The 8,612-nt window shown below is 45.1% G+C and overlaps 1 long non-coding RNA gene across 11 annotated transcripts in view; it reads right to left on the bottom strand.

Moving 5' to 3' along the window:
* The window catches only part of LOC146766245 (uncharacterized), a 51,996-nt gene extending 44,422 nt beyond the window's left edge, over positions 1-7,574 (bottom strand). For 4 of the 11 annotated variants that reach the window (XR_014958129.1, XR_014958132.1, XR_014958130.1 and 1 more), the window contains exon 1: positions 3,578-7,574. This is a non-coding gene — a long non-coding RNA (uncharacterized LOC146766245). The remainder of the gene's footprint in view (positions 1-3,577) is intronic. The other 7 variants (XR_014958131.1, XR_014958134.1, XR_014958137.1 and 4 more) reach the window with 3 other exon arrangements.
* Positions 7,575-8,612: the final 1,038 nt, after the last annotated feature.

The raw sequence follows: 8,612 nt of genomic DNA, 5'->3' as shown, positions 1-8,612 counted from the left end.
CTGTGATAAAAAGAGAAAGAATATACACTAGAGTGAATCTTTAAAGACATCAGAAGGTTTATGATTTTTTCCCAATTTGTTAGTGATTTTGAATTTTAAAAAACTGCTTCAGTTCATTGTGAATGAAGAGACCCATACCCTCCTGGTCTTTTTCTTTTCACTAACTTCCTCCCCTCAGTCAAGAAAAAGGCAGGTAATGGAACACAATACTTTCCTTTATTCACCACCATCGGTTTTCCCAAAAAGCCCAAAAACACCCCAATATCTTTCTGATTAAAATATGAGTAAACATTGAAATTATTTATTTATTTATTTATTTATTTATTTATTTTAAAAAATAATTTGGAAGTGCTTACTGAAAACAAACATGCTTAAAAAAACACAAGGCCACTTTTCAAACACATTTTTGACCAGCCATAGGCAGATGGCAAGTGCTGGTGCCAGACCATTTGCTCTAGGGTTCCCATTGTTAACACTGCTGGAACTGTACTGGTAACAATGGAGGAAAATATGTAGTAAATTTTGTTAATGAGAAGGCGACATTCTCACACAGCAATTTTTTAACATTTAAAAGAACATTCAAAAGTACAATATGTAAAGCAAATTCCAAAAAGATTTATCCTGGGAGAGTAGGCTGAAGCAGAGTAGAAAGCCTTTTCATTCCACCAATATTAATTCATAGAAATGTGCTTGGCACCAGTATTAAAAACTTCTGATCACTGAAGGAGTGGAAGTTTTTTTTTTCCCTCAGGAGAAAACTTTCAGAGCAGCCAGGCTAATTAACTTTCCTGCTTTAAAGGATGTATATAGTATTTCTAAAAGCAAAAAGGATTATTTTATATGATCTCCCTATATTTTCAAGCTGTAAAGTGGGGTGAAATGCTCTTCTCCATCATCCTGGCCTGCACACACCTCTGGAGCACCCTGGGCTGCAGAGGTGACCAGTCCCCCTGGGACTGAGAGTAATTGATATTCCTAGAGAGCCAGGAAGGTGAAGGGTTATTTGATGGGAGAATCTTGCCCTCCAGTATGGCAGCTAAATAAAGTAAGATTAATGGAGTTAAGTACATGTGACCTGGCTGGACAAGGTGATTAAAGGGTGACTTAAAACAATCTACAAATGTTTGAAAGGTATCATAATCATTATCAGGAAGGGGAAGAGCTATTGATAAAAAGGAAAATATAACTCAGGGATTGATGCTGAATAAAGGAAGACATACACTGGGCACTAACACCTTGTTTTCTGGACATAAGACCAGTGTGATTAGGGAAAAACATAGTTACTGGGGAATTTTGAGTGCAAGAGTCAGGTCAATCAGTTTTCCCTCTGACACAGAAAGAACATGTAAAGAAGAATCTGCAGCTGATAAAAGCAGTACCATTGATGATCCTGAAAGCTTTTCCCTCTGAAGCTCCAGCAATTAATTCAGACACAAATGCAAAGAAATGCATAAGGCCTAAAGATACATCCCCAGGAATAGAGGGGAGTTTGCAGGGCCTGATGGACCAGGAGTCTTAATGTGTCAGAGGCCACCCCACAGCATGGGACACACCCTGGGAATGGTGTAAAATGCAGAATCTGGAATGTCCAGGCTTGGTATCAAGGAGCTGAAGTGCACACTGAGGTACCTGAGCATCAATCAAACCTGATCAGGCAGAGCAGTGCCTGGGGCTGAATGACCAAAGCTTCTGGGAGCATTCAAATATTTGCACAGAACCATCACAAATTTCTTCCTGCTATTTGCTTAACATCAGAAATACCATCAATGGCATGAAATTCCAGAAAAAAATAGTCCTCAAGTGTTGTATCAGGGTGGTAGGCTGTTTCCTGCCCTTGTCCTGGTTGTTTTATCCTAATAGGAAGATTAAGCAGAGACAGTGTGGTTCTCCCTAGCTGTTAAGTCCCATCATTTAATTCCACTTTCCAGTGGATTTGTAGATGAGGAACTGCTCCAGTAAGTCCTCTAATGCTTTCAGCTGGAATCTTTCTGCACATCAGCTACACCCACAAAGTCCAGGGTTCTGTTTTTCCTGGGCACAGCTCCTCACAGTTTGTTTGGGAAGGTCCCTGTGGCAGTACTTGTGAGATGCAGAATAATGGTGCTCCAAGAAAAAATGAAAAATCCTTTCAACATCAGATGCTCGGGTAAAGCACAGATGTTTAAGTGTGGCTGCTTCAGCAAGTCATTTTATAGTGACAGGTGTCATTTATTTTTGGATTCTGGAAGTGTTTCAGTACATTAGCTTTCAAATCCTGACTTTGAATCCAGAGGTGCAAAAGAGCCTACAGACAAGAGGGCACCAGCAGGTGAGGGCAAGGAAAGAGCACCTGCAGAGAGGCTGCTAGCACCCCCTGAGGTGTGCTGTTAGAGAGGTGCTTGCTGAAATTGGCATCCAAAAATCAGCACAGCATCCTGCAGTGTGTCCCTGCTGCGGACTGTGCTGGTGCCAGAGTGGTACCCACCATCTGAAGGAGGCGCTCCAGGGACTGGAATTATTTCCCCTCTGCCTGTGGAGTTCCCTTGTGCCCAGAATAATTAGCAGGGCCAGTAGCATTTAAAAGCAAGCACACATGACTGTGTCTCTGATAATGACACTGGAAAAGTAACAGAATCTAATTATAATTAGAAAACAGCCCCAGCAACGTTCCACCATCACAACGACCATCCTGACTTTGCAACAACAAGTGTAAAAATACATCAGCATATTTATAGCTTGGCAGCTCTGTCCACTTGCAGCCTGGTGACCAGCCCCCTCTTGTCCTGTTCCGTGCTCTCTTCTGTGCTTCACAAGCAGTAAATAACAGTGACTGATGGGAATAATATTTATGTGGTGTCCACTGCCCAAATATCCTAATTTTATTTGTCATATTACTTGATCCACCTTTTATTCTAATTTTTATGACCTGACAGACTGTAAATTGATGTCGATTATTAACAATCCCAGTGTCTTGTAGGACACAGCAGGAAGCCAGGCTGAGAGCGGCAGCAAAAACTTGAAAGGTGCTTTGGACTAACACTTCCAGCTTTTTAAGGTTCCCTTATTATTACTCACTTAATTTAGCCAAGAAATAAATTCCTCATTGCTTCACCCACTAAAATGAGATTTATAAAGGTAGTTTTCAGGATTAGTCTCTCTGAGATCAGCTTGGGCAAGACATGCTTTTGGGAAAGAGTTTGTGGTGAGAGTGGGATGTGAATTTGGTAGGTGAAAGTTCTGCCTGCAGGGTAGGAGGAGGGAGATGTTTTGCTGGAGTTTGTCTGAATGAGTTGCAACAGGACCAGATATTCCATCTCAGATAATTGTCCTTTACTTTGTCTCTTCACTGCCCTGCAGTGCTGCCATAAGCACCCACAGAGCTGCTGTGCTCCCTTTGGAGAGGTCTGAATTCTGCAGGGCAGAATTGATGATTTATAGAAACACAGATTTGCACGTAGCCAGCACAGGCATCACTCCTGAGCAGAAGGCAGGAGTGGGGGCAATGCTGCCACTGCAGCTCAGGGGTCAGTATCTAGATATTGCCAGTGGAAGGCCCAAAGCATCCCCTGAACCCACAGGTCGTTTGTTGATTCCTTACCTCCAGTTTTATTTCTCTATTGTTCCTTCCAGCAACTCTTCAGTGGTCCAGTTCTTGGAAGAAACTTCCTCTAAAGTCAGTGGTCAAGTTCTTATTGTGGGTTAGATCAGAAGTTGGCTCATGGAAGAGAAAATAATTATCCTGAACTTGTTAGTGATGTAATTGACAGATGAGTCTCATCTAGGAAATATTCCATATTTTAAGGTGCTTTTCCTGACCTAGTAAAGGTTTGCTTGTCTGTGAAGCAACTCCTGGTGACTGTTCCCAAGCAATTGTCTTTACAAACACTGCCAGCTGGGAAAGACTGACTGACTCTTAATGTACCTAAACCAGGCTGGGGATGAGTTGGGTTGGTTCAGAGTCAGGCATTTTTATTCCAAAATAGAAGTGATCACAGAGGGAATTAATCAGGAATAACTGTTCTGCTTTTAAGCCATACTGCTTGAAACCAAATTAACCTCTCTGTGCACACAAGCCTGAAGGATTTAGCTGAAATTGCTGAAAAGCCTCCAGATTTGCATGATAATTTCAAAGGGGCTGCTCCTCTGAGTGAATGCCCTGTAGAATTGAGCTCCAAGTCTTCCTCCATCCCCAAATATCAGCTTCCCCTCTTGCACTTAATAGCTTTATATTTGTTTTTGATGCTAAAGGCCATCACAGAACAAGTGTGTCCCTAAAATTTATTCTCTGCCCGTATAGCCCACGGGATGAGCTTGGAGTTAGAGGCAGTGCTGGCATGTGATGAAATAATACTAATGCAGTGACAGCTTGGGACTGGCCACAGCTCTGGCAGATGGGGATGGAGGCAGCTTGCTGACCTTCCTGCCTCGGGAGCAGCTGCTGCCATGAGCCCTCCCAGGGCAGCTGATGCCATCCCAGCTGTGCTGCCCCAGCAGCACCGGGCAGGGCTCCCTCCTGCCTCATTCTCACTTCAGTCTCATTTCCCTGCTGCTTGAAATTCCAGGGTGAACAAAGGTGTAAAGTGACTGCAGGGTTCGTGCTCATGCTGTGTTTTGGCAGCAGGAGAGCATTTCTCATTTCTCCTCCTCCTCCTGCCCCCTGCACCAGAGTGGACACTGCTGTGCCCAGGGCCAGGCTGCCATTCCCAGGGCACTTTGTGGAGCTGGCTCCAGACAAGTACTGAGCTCTCATGGCCTCTCCATCCAGGCAACAGAATGGGCTTGTGCTGCAGAACAACATAGACAACACTTAATCAATACTGGCAGCCAGCAGCTTTTGAGCACTGAAAGCAGGAATATCTGCAACATCAATCAATACAGGAGAAGCCTGAAATCCTTAAGCACCCAGTTCACAATCTTATACAAGTAGAGGCAAATCTGGGTAGGCTTAGAGAGTGATTTACTCTGCTTGGTTCAGTCCCACCCAACTTTCAGAATTATTTCTATTAGCCAAGAGTTGGCTTGGGAGCAGCCTTCAGTCTCTGCTCTCTGCATGGCCCTGGGGTGAGCTGCTGAAGAGAGGAAGGAATATTGGTGTGAGGGAACACAAAAGCCAGGAACGCTTGCAATTTTACTGTGTTCTGTATTTTCCATGTAAGGCATTTCCCAGATTTTGAGGTTAGAGGTTATGAAAAGCTCAATAATAAAAGTCCTTCATCTAAGCAATCAGGATCCATGCCAAACAGGAACGATTCTGGGAAATAACCCTTTTATCTTTGGTACCTAACTATATTAAAAAAAATTAAAAGCCTTTTATTATGATTAATTTCTTGTGTTCAGGAAGTTTATGCAGCTGTCCTTGATATGAGGTGCTTGTCCCTTGGTTTGTCAGGTCCTGCAAAGTCTAGCAGTCAAAGAAAACTTTTTTTCAAGCACAGCTTTTTTATTTCTCCTCTGGGTACCTTAACTCAGTGGCAGAATTAACTGAAGGAACTTACTGCGAGAAATACAGAAGCTTGTAAAGGGATTTAGAAGGATTTGGGAGATTTAAAGATTTTTCATCATCCTGATTTGTAATGATCGATTTATTTTTGTACATATTTTCCCATGTTAAGCTCATGAGGAATATGAAAATCCTATTAGGAGGCTGGAGCAGATATTTCTGTCCTTAGCTGATGCATCAGTGTACCTCCTATTAGGGCTGGGCTGTTAAGGCCATCTCATTTCTCTTGCTTCACCCCTACCACTGGAGTCACTTGGCTTTTATATTTGCTTTTATACTTATTACATCTATTAGGTAATATTTACAATCAGTTTTAATTAGTATACATGCCATTTGACTCAAAGGCTTAAGAAATTCTTCAAATTGACCACACACAGCAGCCCAGGATATCTCCAAACAATCTTGATTCGAAATGGAAATTGCCAGTACTGGCTGTCTGCTTTCTGTGGGGAGATGAGTCTGCCTCAGTTTTGTTTCCTTGTATGGGGAAGGTCCAGGAGAAACAGGATCCCAGGTGCAGATTTTGGAACTGCATCTCCTGAGGTTCTCCAGAGACAACCTCTGCTCTTTCTCACAGAGGAGAAAACGGAAAACATATAATGAACCAAAATTTTGAAATACTAAAATCCTCCCAGACTTGGCCTTGCTTTTACTTATCAAGAGACAGGTGGAGCAATGTGGAGCTGAAGAGAACTCTTGAGCAGGGCTGTAGCAGAATCCAGGAATTAGTCACAGAAGTCATGGCCAGACTCAAAAGTAGCTGGTGAAGTAAGCATGAAACTCAGAAACCAGAAGGAGGGATGAGTGACTCCGGACAAGGCAGCTGCTGGTCTGAGGGACACAGGGAGAAATGAGAGATGGAATTAAGGTAACAAGGGAATCAGGTAACATGCTATAGACTACTTCTGTCCAAAAATCTCCCTCTGGTTGAGCCATTGAAAGACCTGTAAGGTAAAATATGGTTTATTTGGTTAAAACCACAGACCTGGTGTTGATGAGCAGAAATGACCATGCAACCTAGAGGATCCCCAGTCACCAGCAAGTAGTGCCCTTCACATTCCAGGGATGTTCTTCTTCCAGCAGTGCCAGGTTCCACAGGATTTCTAGTTTCAGCATCCAAAAAAGCCACAGATTCTGTCTGTAACTTCAGGTCATGAAGATACTGTGTTGGCATATGAAGGTGAAAACACTTCCATGTGAGAGGTTCACATGGGCTGGGTGTGGTGCTTTGAACCATTTAAATGGAAGGTGTGACACAAATTGTCATTAAGACCATCCCAGAAAGTCCTTTAAGTGAGGAATGTGGTATTGGGGTGACACAAAGGCAAAAACTGTTTGAGGGAACCTGTTTATTTGAAAAACGTGCCTTGCTGCTCCAGTCTGAATTGTTTGTCTTCCTTGGAATGAAAGAATGTAGGACATGGTGGGGGGAGGCTTGCCAGAAAAGCCTTTTGGAATTGCAATGAAATGGCTGTGTTTGTGCTCAGAAGGGTCTCAGGCTTGTGTTCACATCTGCTTTACGTTATCCCTACGTTGTTTTTTTTATTTTTCTTTTTTTTTTTTATTTTTAATTGAGTTTAACATACTGAGAAAGGCACAAAGCTCTCTGGCCCCCAGGCACAAGCGGAAAAAAAACCTCAACAACATCCAGTGACCCTGCCACCATGTGCTTCCCAAGGAACATTCCCAAACAAATGTGGCGATGACAAAGCGGCCCAGGAGCAAGGGGGCGGCGGGCGCTTAATTGTGTGCTCAGAGCCCGGCGCCTCGGACAGACGCGGGTGGGGAGCGGATAATGAGGGTGGGATTTGCTCACAGTGGGCACTGGCCACGCTTGGCAGGTTTGGGGAGCACAGAGCAAGACAATTATCGCATTTTGCTGAGTGATGGATGCTCAGCTGAGCCGGCCAGCTGCTAAGCAGGACCAGAGGGAAGCTCTTCGCAGGTCTTCCATCCTCACTTTTAAGCAAAAGTGGCTCTTAGCAACCTTTGAATTCCTCCCTTATGTAGAGGTTCTTCAGGTCTATGTTGTTTGTGGAATAAATCGTCTGCAGGCTGTCTGTGGCACCCAGGCAGCTGAGGACAGCTTCAAAACATCATGGCAATACCGTGCCTTTTCCTCCCTGCCTCCTGCATGCCCCATTTCCAAGGGGCAGGCAGGCAACCAGCCGTGAGCCATTCAGGCAGCTCAGCTCTGGCCTAAAAATACCAGGGGTTTTCAGAGAGATGATTTCTACCCAGTTCAAAGAGGGAGAGCACAAAAGGGATTGGACCCTGTGGGTGTTGTTTGGCCCAGACAACCATTCAGTTGGCATGGGCTTGGTCTGCAGGCAGCAGCTTTACCATGTGAGCCTAAAAGATGGCAAGGGAAATCATAGTGCCTGGCTGTCCTGCAGGAAACTCTAGGCCTCTACCCTCTCCTTTTGTACCAGGGAACAGAGATTGAAGTGAGACCTGCGTGCCAGGCTGATGGATCAAGCACTCATCCCTGTGCATTCACTAACCCTGGAAGAAGTCAGGGAAAAGCACAGGTCTCTTTTCACATACAAATGTGGTGTTTGCTCTCTCACTCACTGTGAGAGAGCCCCTACACGTGTGTATCACAGAGCCCAGGGGTGGAAGAGGGACTGGAGCCTTCACTGAAAGGCAGATATAGTGCCTTCTCCTCCCAGCTTTGGGCAGGTGATCCAGAGCTGCTGTGTTTTAAAGAAAACTGGTTCTGAGCTTGTTTTCCTTCAAGCACCATGCTGTAACCTCCAGAAGGATTTCCCTAGCAGCTCAGATCCCCATGCAACAGGCCCAGGGCAGAGAGCTGGAGGTGCCACATGGGCCATGGCACAGCACGGCGTGAGGCAGCCCTGCCAAGTCACCCCTGTGGGGACACCGGGCTGTGCCTACAGGCACTGCTGGGCTGTGTGGGCACCAGGGGCAGCTGTGCTGCTGTGTGCATGCATTGCTGTGCATGGCTGTGTCTCTTGCAGGAATCACTGACGCCGCTTCAGCGATGCCATCCGGGCACAGCTGCACACCCAGGCAGGAGAGGGCAGAGCTGCCAGTGCACCCATGCAGGAGCATCCTTGTGCTGCACACACCTCCCAGGGGCTCTGTGCAGCCTCCTCAGCATGGCCAGCGT

This window comes from Lonchura striata, chromosome 12, assembly GCF_050655825.1.
Source record: "Lonchura striata isolate lonStrDom1 chromosome 12, ASM5065582v1, whole genome shotgun sequence".
Taxonomy (NCBI): Eukaryota; Metazoa; Chordata; class Aves; order Passeriformes; family Estrildidae; genus Lonchura; species Lonchura striata.
The sequence above is the reverse complement of the archived record's forward strand: the minus strand, read 5'-3'. Positions and strand labels throughout refer to the sequence as shown.